The following is a 13,469-nucleotide window of genomic DNA, read 5'->3' on the forward strand; positions in this document are numbered from 1 at the left end:
GTATTTTTTCTAAGAGTGAGTGACAAATAACATTTATCTCTCTCCTCCCTCTCTTGTCTCTCTTTTCTCAATCTTTCCTTTTTCTTTCTCATGATTTTCTCTCCCTCTTCTTTCTTTCTGTCTCTCAATTGCTCTATAAAAAATGAAAAAAATTTAATTAACAGAAATTTAAATTTTAGGCCCAGTTTGTGGGAAGGGAGAGGGGAAGGGAGGAGGATTGTTAAATAATGTGTAATGTACTGAAAAAAAATTAAATAAAAAAAACTCCATGCAGTATATAGATCCTATTCCCGTTTTTTAATCAGAGAAATAAGCGTTGTTAAAAACATTCGAATTCGTGCAGAGATATATGCAGATCTACAATTAAAGAAATTTGCTTGAATTTTTGCTTTAGAAATTTTGTCCACCACAAATACTGATATCCTATGGAATAAGTTTCCATTATTAGCACTGTCCGACATAAGGCACGTATATCTTTTTATGATGACACTATTAGATTATTCCTGCATGCTGTACATAGGTACGAACTTGATCATAGTCAACCCAATCGAAATCTCAGTTGTCATTTTCTTGCACCTTAAAGAGTGAATCACTTGATTACGATATCTCTTCAGAGAACAAAATGCATAAGAAAATGAAAGAGACATTCGTTGGAAGAATGATAATATTGCTAGTGGATAAATTCATCCAGTTTTCTCTTTCTAAAATTGTCGAGACAATTTTAATAAATATTAACATTAAAAGGATTTGTTTAATTAATTGAAGATGATACATGAATGAATTGTTATAAATTTTTTTATTTCTTGTCTTTATTTTTACTCATCAAAAATCGATATTTAACGATGGACAATTATAAAGTTTGACAGAACAAAGTTTTAATGGATGTTTAATAGCGACAAATATCTGTCAATCACAATACGTCCTAATTACCTAGGAGCAATAAGAAACTGTAGTTCTCATAAAACTTATCAGAATTCACGATCTATATGAATTTATTTTTTATTTTAAATTTAATTAGAATATGTTTGTATTATAAAACTTTTTTACAATCTAGCCTAATTATGAACTGTCACGTATAAGATTTTTTTTATTTTTTAAATAATTATTTTAAAATTTTATAATATTTAAAATTATTTTTAATTGATTCACAGCGTAACATTTTCTACACTAATATTGTACCAAATTTGAACTTATTGTTTATTCTTTTGTAACCCACCAAACATCTACATTCTTGACTAAAAAAAAGAAAATAATAGTGACAAATTAATTTTCATGTATTTTTAAAAATTTGTCACTGAAATTTTAATGATAGTAATATTAATGATGAAAATGGGCATTAGTTAGGGATGAGAAATGAATTTATTTATCCACCATCCATCTAATTCATCTACAATAAATCCTTCCATTACAAAAATAAAATAAAATTAACCAGATAGATCCAAATCCATCCCTTTAATTTTATGGATGGTTAATGATTCATCCGTCATTTTTTAAAACCCAATGGATTTTCTAATCAATACTTAATAAATTAAAATTGATCAAACTTAATAATAAAAGAATTTGTGGATAATTTTCGACCAACATCGACCATGATTTTTTTTGGTCATTATCCTTCAAGATTATTCTTTTAGTAGATACTAGTTTGAGTTTTTTAGCCGACGTTGGTCAATAATTTTTTTTTCGATGTTGATTAGAGTTTTTTCGATTGATGTTGAGTGTGATGTTTTTCAACCTATGTCAATCGATGCTACTTTTTGAATGATGCAGGTTAGGGTTTTTTATAGTTGACTTTGGTCGGATCTATTTTTTAGCTTATGCCATCCAAAATTTCTTCCATCAACATCTGGTGATGAAGTTTTTTAGCCAACATTTACTGATGTTAATTTTTGGATGATGCACTAGGGTTTTTTCAGCCGACTTTGATTAGAGCTATTTTTTGGACAATGTCGTCCAGAGTTTTTTTGGGCTAGATGGTTGATGATGTTTTTTTAACTTATATCGGCTTATGCTATTTTTTAGACAATGTTGGTTAGGATTTTTTCAACCGAATTTGGTCAGGGCTGTTTTTTCGCCCACATCGATTATTGATGTTTTTAGGCCTACATTAGTTTAGACTATTTTTTGGTCAATATCAACTAGGACTTTTTGGTTGATGTATGCCTAGGCTATCTTTTTTGGTCAATGTTTGCTAGGATTGGTTTGGTCGACATTAGCTTAGTCTATTTTTAGTCGACGTTGGCTAGGATTTTTGTTCAATATTGACCATGGCTTTTTGTTGTTGTCATCAGCTAGGTTTTTTTTCTATCAACGTCGATTGAGGTTATTTTTCGGTTGATGTCGGCCAAAAAACATCATCGACCAACATCGTCCAAAGAAACTCGACCCAACATTGCCCAAAAATTTGCTCCAACTAACTATCAATCGAAAAACCCTAGTCAACATCAGTAAAAAATAACATTGGTAAAAAAAATCCTAGCTGGCACTAACCAAAACATCCTTGCTAGCATTGACCAAAAACCCTAACAGACGTCGATGAAAAAATAGCCTCAACTAACGTTTACCAAGAAAAACCTTAGCCGATGTTAGTTGAAAAACAACCTTAGGCGGTGTTGACCAAAAAAGTCCTAGTTGACACCAACAACAAAAAACTCACGACCAATGTCAGCATAAAAACTAATCGTCATCAGCCAAAAAAAAGTCTTGGTTGAATTTGGCAACAAAACATCATCGACCGACATAGCCAGTAAAAACCTAGTTGGTGTGCATCAAAAAGATCCCACCAAAAACAATCATTGACTGACATTAACAAAAAAAAACCTACTTGACTTTTGGCCGACATCGACCGAAAAAACTTGGTCAATATCAACTAAAAAACATCATCAGCCGAAGTCGACCAAATAATAACCAATGTCTACCAAAAATTAGCCATTATCGAGGTTAGTAAAAAAGAACCTCGATCAGCATATGTTGGGGCTATTATTATTTTAGAAATTATTGTGAATTTTTTTAAATATATATTTTTTAATCTAAAAAAATTAAGTTTGAAATTATATATTTTTCTTATATGGATTGAATGGATATCCATTTATGAAAAAAGTATTAATGGATAAATTGAATAGGTTTTTTATCAAATGAATCGGATTGGATCCAATTCATTAAATAATTTTTAATGGATTAATGAATTATTTTGATCCAATTCATTAGGATATGAATTAGGATTGATCTGATTCATCAATTTGTCACCGTTAACATTAGTAAAACTATTTTGTCACTAATACATATTAAAGTCTCGTAGTATTTATAATTTTTGTGCTGGGTAGACTAACTTGGCTTGAGATTTTATTTGATCTCTAATCCTTTTTATTGCTATGTTCCTTTATTTTTCCTTGCAAATCAAATCAAATAACTAGTAGGATGTAGGGTTGGCAATAACGAGTAGGATCTTATAGTACCTATTTTTATACTCACGTATAAAAATAATACTCGTACCTTCCTTACCCACACGGGTAGTAATTAATTTTATTCGCCACTCATATACCTACTGGATATCTATATACTCATACATACATTCGTGATTTGCATTTTATTTATATATAAGTTTAAAAATTCATTCTTAAATAATTCAAACATAACATTAAAAACATAGACACATAATATTAAAAATAAACAAATATAACATTAGTTCGTTCTAACTTAAGACATAAATAAATAAAATTATAAAAATAATCATTCAATATAATAATTGTTAAAGTTAATATTCTAATCACTTAACAAAAATTCTAATTAAAAATTTAATGTTTTCCACTCATACTGTTAGCCATTAGTGACTTAAAGTATTAATCATAAAAGAAATATAATTTTGTGGTTGTGTGTGCGCGTGTGGACAGGTGAGGACGTGTGTGTGTGTGGGATGAGATGGGTTAACTATTACAGTACTTGTAATAAATTTGTAGATATATACCAGTACCCAACTTTAATATTACTAGTAATTACTTAATTTGTTTGTGGACATTTTTACATGTACCCATAGGATCTGAGTATATTTTACCATCACTGGATTAATTATTGTAAATTCTTTGACACTATTTTTTATTCCCAATTTTTTTTAAAAAAAACAAATTATTAATACTTTTTCCTTCCCTTGCATCTAGCTCCGACCTCCAATACTATTTTTCTTTCTTTTCCCTTAAATCAGATGAAATTTTCCTCTCATTTCATCTCTTCCCCTAACTAAACTAAACAAAAGACATCTAAACTAAACAAAAGATATCTCGTTCCTTTCCCTTTCCCTCCCGTAGTTCTACATTAAAAATCTTCTTTTTCTTCCTGTAGCCAAATGCACTAAACAACATCATAATTAATTTATCTCGTTGTATCTCATTTATTACTTTCGTTGATTTAAAAATCACATAATCTTTCTTTGTTATTGAAATAAGAATTAAGCCACTTATTTACCAATGGGGTATCAACTATCAACAAATATGTCTCCATTCAAATTTTGTCACCTTATAAAATTGTATTTGGCTTATCGTTATTTTTTATTATTATAATATTAATATGAAGTATTTAATCCTTACCTGGAGTAATAATTAATTTTTGTCGGGATCGTTAATGCACATAAAATGAATATTTTTCTCTGAGAAAATTTATATCTTAATCAATAGTCAATTAGCATTCGAGCCCCCACTGATTAAGATTTATTACTATGTTCAATCATATCTTTTTAATTAACAAAAAATACATTTATAAGCTGTAAACAATAAATTGAGTGCATAACTGGCATATTTCAGATCGTCAAGGGACATTTTCAGATCTGTGTTTTCAACTTTATTGTTATTGATTGGATGCTTTATGGAATAAGTTCTCATTATAGCATCCCCTGGTTACGGAAATAATCTCTTGACGATGACAGTGCTAAAATATTCCTTCTGTACATAAAAAATTAATATACCTTGATTATGGTCAACCCAATTGAAATTAATCTACTATGTAATTAATTCTTTTAACATTATCATAAATAAATGGACCCGTGTGTAAAGGATGAAAATAAATAGTATCTGTGGTATGTATTCAGCAAATTAAGTTGGAGACATGGTGGTATATGATAAGATTATTAGTTATTGGATATAAAATCTAATAACTATTTTGATTAATTAACAACTTAATTGATTAAAATCTGTAGATTTTTATATCTGATAATATAGTCATTATAAATTATTATTAGTTTATTACTGCTACAATAATATTGAATCACAGAAAATATAGAGTCCTAGTATACTTTTTCCTAGTATACTTTTTCTGTGTCTTATCATATGGGACAAGGAAAAGAAGTGTTAAATGGTTATATTTTTTTTATTTTTTTTATCAGTTTTTTTTAGAAATGTCCATTAGGATGATTTGAATCCCAAATCTGTCCCACCTTGATTTCTTCTCCTTTCATTTTTTTTTTCTAATCATTAAATCAACCTTATATATATCTCGTGTTAAATACTGGTTACATTATCATCATGAGAACAGGTTGATTTTAAAAGCCAGTTCAATTTTCTAATTAGTTTTTACTTTTTACCAGTGCATAAATCTATTTTTAACCTGTTGTAAATTATAAGGTACAATCTAGAATCGAGATTCAACTATTCATCGAGTCAAAGCACATGTTTTAAAACAGTGACCATAAACATCACAAACGAAAGGATAATAAGAGACTACGTTAAAAGGATAAGGTAAAAATAAAAGGGGATAATAACCTAGCTAGGATAACACGCTTCAAACGCGCTTTGTATATAACACTTTGAACAAATTCTCGATGAGTGTTCACTCTTGACATATATCATTCATATAATTATCTCTTTTAGCACAGGACACAGATCTGTCTAATATGTTCTATACCCACAAGCCAAAATCGTTACAATCCCTCGCTAACTATGATATCAATGCATACTCTACGTAGTCTATAAATATGTGAACTAGTTAATTATGTATAGCGGAAGCAAAAAATCAGAGGTAAAAAAGAGAGAAAATGAAAGAGGTTGATATGATTAGTGGTATTCAATGCAATTTGATTGTTCAAAAGGTAATTTGCATGAAGAGTAGATTAGTGGATGTGAGCCAAGGATGACTTGCCGGTTGTATAATAGCACCCGGTTTAAGTCCTTCTTGGTTCTTATTTACTATTCTTACTCACATGCAAAATCTTTGGACATATGCTATCGCTTGACACCTGTTTTATATTACCATGCTTGCATGCCTGATCAATAACCCACTCAAACACATTTAAAGAATAGAAACAATATGTTATGTACCTAAGTGGACCACATCAACAAATCTTTGGATAGATGTAGCTTATCTTAAAGTACTTTTGCTTGTTGCAGGTACTGAAAGGTAATGAGGGAAAAAACAAAATAATTTTGCTGGCAGCTGAACAAAATGGCAAATCCTTTTATATATATCTAGTGATCGAGAGTCTTTTTTTTTTTTTTTTTTTGAGAGTGAGGACTATAGTTTGATCATTAGATTTTATTTTGAATGGTCAAGATTAAAAGACAGCAAGTTATGTGAGTTTTTAACATGACTTTTTAATTAATCTTATTTGGTTGAGGGACGAAACACGGGTTGGTCTTATTGTTGAGGCTTTCTAGATCGAAGACCTCAACCTAAAACAAGGCTAATCAGGCTTCAACTAGAGGCGGAGTAATCCTTACTATAAGTAAGGCACAAGTCTTTTCTTGGGGTACGTAGCATTGAACTTATGCATGTATTCACCCACATACACATCTTTTATCTTGTTCAATATCTTTTTAATTTCTCGTATTTTTAAATTAAATCACGGGACTTGGTGATCTATGGATCCTGATGAACTCTTCTAGGCCACCCACTATAAGGGTCTGATGATTGGGTTAATGGCCATTCCCAGAGGACATATGTAAGTTATATGAATCATTAAAAAGAAATAGGACTTGGACTTGGACTTGGACTTGGTAGTCAAACAAAATAAATTTCTTACGTTCTTTGCTCATGTTTTTTATATTGAAAAGTATGCTTTCAGTAATATCTTAGAGTTAAATGCAAATGCAAATTGGTGAGGCCTCAGCTAGTGTGGTGAAGGAAGTTGTTGGATCGTCTAAACTTAGCATTTGGCAAGAGGGTTAATGGCAACAATTGAGGCCAAGTTTACTCACTCCACAAATTTGTTTGTTAACTCTCGTTGTAGTGCACCATTACAAACTCAAGAGTCTCGATGTCATTCATCAAGCTGAAGCAGAACGTGGTGCATATGAAGAGATGGATACTACAGTTGAGTAGATAGTTCATTGTTGAGGAAAAGACTTTGACTACTGAGGAGAGGACGAGGGTTATTAAGCAGAAGACTGCTAGATGATGATGAGACTTAAGTAAAGATGTTTTTGTTCTATCTTTTTTTATTTTTTTTTTCTTATTTACTTTGACTATTGTATTACATAGACGACGATGATTGTATATGGCGATTTTTTTTAATTATTATTATTTCTTTATTAAGTTTTTTTTATAATTTTACACCAATTAAATAAAATCACCACATTACTATTAGCTAAAGAAAACTAATTCTACTTGTTCATTGAATAAAACTATGAAAAATTTAATTATGGTATCGATACGATTCAACAATAATATGTCAGAAAATAAACTTACAAAGTTCAATTGGTTGTGTCGAGAATACTTAATCAATCCTGAATTGTCAAGAATTACAAAATTTAATTATGGTATTGATACGATTCATTTAGCAATTGAGTTGTTGTTACTCTCACTGAGGCTAGGGAAACGCTCCCCTGGGATGATAACGGAGAAGTTTGTTCTTCTTCTTCCTCTTCGCTGTTTTTTTGGTGCGACTTCGACACCGACAGCAGATTTGAAATTTTTTGTTTCAGATTTGTCTCCAGAAGATTTGCTTTGTATTCTTTCTTTTATTTTTGTATAGGTTTCTTAAATTTGAGCGTTGTACTTTATTCTAATGAAGTAAATGCACGTTATAATAGATCTGAGTTTAATCAAGTTTTGATTGAAAATGTTGTTTTTCGTTTTGCATTTTGGATGTTGTTTGTAAATTTATAATATTTGTAATTTGGCCTCATTTCTATGTTTAGATCTGTGATGAGTGGCGATGCATTATGTTGTCGCTACGGTTGTGGGGTAGGGAATAAGGAAAAGGAGAGAAAACAGAAGAAAGAGAGAAAAGAGGAAGGGAGATAGAAGCAGCGCAGGAAAGAAGAACGAAGAGAGAGTTTCTCTTCTTTTTTCTTTGTAAAAGATAATCTAGTGTGACATCCTACACTTATCACAAAAAAACCTCTTTTCTACGTTTGAAATTTCTTTCGCACTGTGGGCGACATGACCAGGTTCCCCACGCTAGCCAACGTCTACTATGAAGTTGGCTCATCTACAATGTTTGTTTTTATTCCATGTAAACAATTCTCATGACTTTTCAACTCCTTTGAGCCACATTTAATCTACTCAACAAGAGTTTCGTTATTGAATTCTTTGCCATCCAAAAAAATAATTTCTCCTAAAATTATGTTTTTCATTAGTTTTTGTTTAATTTATCAAAATAATGGGTCTTGAAAATATGCAATAAAATTTTAGCATTATCTCATAATCCTTTAAAAAATGAATCCATTTATTGTCTTTTCCCTAACCTTTATCACATCCACACAATCCTTTATATTTCAAAGAGTATTATGTCCTTTTATTGTAAAAACTTCTTACATTGACAACAACCAGAAATCATTGTTAATATCACTTTTAAATAATTATTATAAAAATTAATAAATTTATCATATATAATGATTTAACTTAATGATAATGTAAAATTGTTTTATATTATCGGTGTATTCTTATTTTCTCTACTTTAAATCATATTATTCAAATATATTATCTTTATTTATCTCAAAGTTATGTAGTGATATCAAAGAAGAGCAGAAAACTTTAAAGTGTGAGTATGTATTCAACCAATGATTAATCTCATAGTTGATTCAAAGGATCAAACCCTTTAGGAATTATTTGGGGTCTCATCTAAAAGTCAAATAACCTAATTATTATGATTAATAAAAAGGAGGATAATAAGTGTGTTTAGTCCACAAATGCTTAATACATGTACCATAAATGACATGTTTAATTTTCTCCTATTGATAATAGGTAATTATTGTAGTAGTTCATCTAAATAGGATTATATTACGTAAAACAATGAGAATAAATTTTAGTTTTGATGAACTATCAATTTTTACATTGTCAATCAATTAAAAATAATTTTAGACATGACTTTTTAATTACTTATAAAATTCAACAAGCTCGTGCATACATGTCAATTTATTATTAGATGACAAATATAAAAAATCTTTAGACGATTAGCGCATTTTAATTAAATTCTTGAACATATAGTTTAATCTTATATTAAGAAGTTATTTTCTATTCAATTATTATTATGTTAAAGATCAGTAAAAAAAATTATTATGTTAAAGATACAACATTCATAATCAAGAATTTGTCAAAAGATATGAAACTACGTGCTAGATCATGTTGAATAAATTTAATGTTTCATTATTACTTTAAATATTTCTTCAATGTGAAAGGTTTATGGGAAACAAACTAATATGAATTTAATAAATATGCATTGCTGATCACTGTAAAACAAAATTTACGCTATCAACTATTGAGATTTATTCTTATATGATTTTTAAAATAATTATTATTATATAAAGTCAATAAATTTATCATACATAATATACATAATAGTATACAATTAAATTAAATGATAGTATGAGAAACTTATATATTGTTAATACATATTATTTTCTGCGCTATTATTGTATAAACTAAGTATAAACAATACATTAAAAACTAAAACATGTGTTTTCTTTTATTTTTTAGAGGGAAAATAATTTAAATTAATAAAAGTAAAAGATATAGTACTCTAATTCATATACATAAAGGTATTCTTAAAAAATATATACATAAAGGTAAAGTCTATCCGAAACATAGTAAACGTATACATGCCACGGGGTTCATACATTACAAAAATATTAAAGGTCTCCCTACTAATAAAAACATACTTTCTAGTTAAGTAGAGTTTAAATATATAGTTCACTTATTTACCCATGTGTTAAGCGGATCCATATATTTAGTTTTATAATTTGAGGTTTCTGTGTTTTATTCTGTAGCTAAAAGGGAGGTTCTCATATGTTTGCTTAAACTAAACGAAGCATAATGTGTTTGTCGATCATCCAAAAAATGGTGTCTAATCTTGTCAATAGAAAATATGGCTATTTCTGTAAAAAAAAAAAAATAGTTACTTTGAGTTAAATGGAGAAAAAACTTTTTCGTTTTCTCGAAAAAGAGATTCCTCTTATTAGAGATGCAAACGCCCATTATTATACATACACAATGACAACCCGATTGACAAAAGGTGAAGCACTGAAGCATCAAAGAGGGATCCAACCGTATTCCTACACACATGGAAAATCCAAAATATTTATCTAATCACCCTATTGATTCAAAATTTTCTTATTGGGCCAGGAAGCAACATCACTGTTTACACAGCAATTAATAAAAGTAAAATTTTGTGTTAAGGCGTAAAAATACAGTGAAAAGTTAAGAATCTGTATGAAACTTTAGACTGATGGTAGACCAAGAATGACACCACATACAACAAGATATGTAGGAACAAATTAGGAATGTTAATTAGTCTCTTTGCCATGTTGCTTTGGGACCCAATTAAGTAAAAATCTTATCAGATACTCGTTTATATATCCACAAAATTTTTTAGAATTGAGAACAAATTCTCATAGACAATGCCATATTAGAAACATGGGTTACTTCTAACCACTATTAACCATTGATTGCCCTCCCTTATTTTATTCTATTCCCACAAAAACAGTACTAATAAATCAATCAACAAACATTTTTGGGAAAAATGGGCCAAAGTCAACTTTAGCTTGTTCCTTGCTAATTAATTATTAAAGCTACAAGTAGCAAGATGAATAGTGATTCCAGACATCAAAAACAGTTTTGGATAAGGAACAACCTGGAAATGTTCATGGGTAGGAATTTCAGCCTTTGACCTTCTATGCTTATAAATACATAAGTGACAACTGACCATGATGCAGGATAACACAGAATGTGAAATGTGAGTTTAGAAGAGTGTATGAGTGAAGTTGAATGTTGTGTGCTCAAATGTCTCACATGAAGAGGTTGAGAGAGTACGATTTGAGCCAAGGATGACTTGCCGACATGTGGAAAAGCTTAATCCCTTTTCAAGGTGTTGTCGGCGAGGAATCTGGGCTCATTTGTGCTCCCTTTCTTCTCATATGAGACTCCGGAAAGAGCAAGCTTGCATGATTTCAATCGTGACTTGTTAAAATGTACATTATATGTTGATGTTTCCTATGCAAATTAAGTGGCACGAACTACATATTTTTCCTACAATTTGAGAGGGACAACAGAGTTTTACATCTAATGCTTGGAATGCAAGGTTTACTTGGCATTATCAAGGTTGGTTATTTGGTTAATTTGGGTATGATGATACTTTTCCATTTTCTTCCATCTTTTTTATAGAAGATATATTTTCTCTTCCTTTCATACGGGCACAATCTTTTAATCAACTTCTAATTAATAAGAGAAAGACGAGAAATTATTAAGTAATCCTGAACTAGTATTTATTTATAGTTTTGACTAATCTCCATGGTCAGACATGTATTTAAGTTATTTAATTTACTATAAAAGAATAATAACATTTGATTGAGTGTTACATAGAGATTGGTTGAGATTAATTATAGATTGGACCACCAAATAATTTCTCATGAAGGATGTACTTGTTTGGCTATGTCAAACAATTGAGTCAGAGTTCAATTTCAGATGAATTGTTCCAAATTTTACAAGGAGTAAGCAATGACTGTTCACTAACTAGTTAGAAGAAAATGCAGCTTTTTTTGACTTCTATATACTGAAAAATAAGGTAATTAACTTGGTTCTCTCCATCTTTAATTAAATTTAAGCAAATTAAAGAATGAATTCATTCATGATAGTTTCATCAAGTTCATGTGATTGAACATGTAGAATGAACTCCAAAAGAATCTATATGTTTGGATAACTAGTTGTTTGCCGCAAACCGTAAGTTGCAAAAAGCAACTCCTTCAATACTTTTGTTTCAAACGTAATTTTGGGGCTCTTGCATTTTCAAACATGCACTTTATATAGTCAGGACAACTTTAGTAAGGAAAGTCTTAAAGCAAAAGCAGGTCTCACTTTTAGGTTAGTTCCTATACACAAAGTAAGAAATCTAACTATTTATATCATTAATAAAATATTATATCTACAAATTATATTTAATACTTCATTAATTTCTATAAGACCAAAGCAATCATCATTTCTTCTGTCATTCAGCATGGGTGTACTTGTTCATATGATGTGCTGATTCCAATTAAATTTTTTTCTGGTCAAAGCTTTTTTTTTTTTGTCTGCCAAAAGAGAAAGTATATATTACTGATAAGGTACCAGAGGTACCAAGTAAATACAAGAGGGAATAAAACACAGTTACCAGACTAGGAAAAGAGCAGTTAACAAAGCTCTTATATATCTTACCCATAATTATGCTGGTCCCAAAAGAAGAGAAAAATAAACAGAAGAAACACAAATACCCCTCCTACAAAAAACATGCATCAGTTTTATGGTCAAAGCTTGCAATGCTCTCATATCAATTCTTTATTTGGCTTTTGGTAATGTTAAGGTGAATTATCCACACAAGTTCGTGGTCATGGAAGTTAATTGCGGAATTATTTTTATATGGCATTGCTAATTTGCTGAATGTAGTATTGAAAATGTAAACGTTGTGGCAAATTACCGAAAATCTCCGGTCATATAGGTAATAGATAGCTCGGATTCTAGACAATGAGTGTGGACATGTGACATGTCCTTCTCACACCACAATATCTATGTGAGTTGTATTTGTAGAGCTGGTATGTAATTAGAAAATTTGTGTTTGAAACAGTGAGTTTTTATTTTTTAACATTTTTCTTATACTAAATCAACTATACTAAACATGGTAATTTGTTGTTCTTTGTACCCATCCACACAGTAAATCAGCTTCACCAAACGAAGCAATACACAGCGGATTGAAATCCTCTGTCCCATTTTCTTGTCCTCCCAATTAAACGTTAACACGTCAATTAAAAATTCATGTCAATTTTTTATTAAAATTGACAGATTTTTTACACCGTTTTCCTTTTAGTTTTTTTTTTATTATTATTCCACCGCCTGCTGTATCATGAACCACAGTTACGTGACTCACGTAGTAACGATTAGAACTTCAGTCTTTTTCTAATTGAAATCGTAACGATTTGAATTTATTCAATACGACTTTCAAGTCGTAAGTAATTTTAATTTTTTTAGAAGTCATAAATTATTTACGATTTTCGTAAATAGTTTTTTTTTATTTTAATATTAAC

General features: G+C 29.9%; 2 non-coding genes across 2 annotated transcripts; both read left to right on the top strand.

Moving 5' to 3' along the window:
• Positions 1-6,088: 6,088 nt before the first annotated feature.
• MIR169D (microRNA MIR169d) lies at positions 6,089-6,176 on the top strand. The gene has a single exon (NR_048750.1). It is a non-coding gene; the product is annotated as a microRNA MIR169d (primary transcript).
• A 5,047-nt stretch (positions 6,177-11,223) lies between these two features.
• On the top strand, positions 11,224-11,321 carry MIR169P (microRNA MIR169p). The gene has a single exon (NR_126664.1). It is a non-coding gene; the product is annotated as a microRNA MIR169p (primary transcript).
• Positions 11,322-13,469: the final 2,148 nt, after the last annotated feature.

The sequence above is a fragment of the Glycine max genome, chromosome 15, assembly GCF_000004515.6.
Source record: "Glycine max cultivar Williams 82 chromosome 15, Glycine_max_v4.0, whole genome shotgun sequence".
NCBI lineage: Eukaryota > Viridiplantae > Streptophyta > Magnoliopsida > Fabales > Fabaceae > Glycine > Glycine max.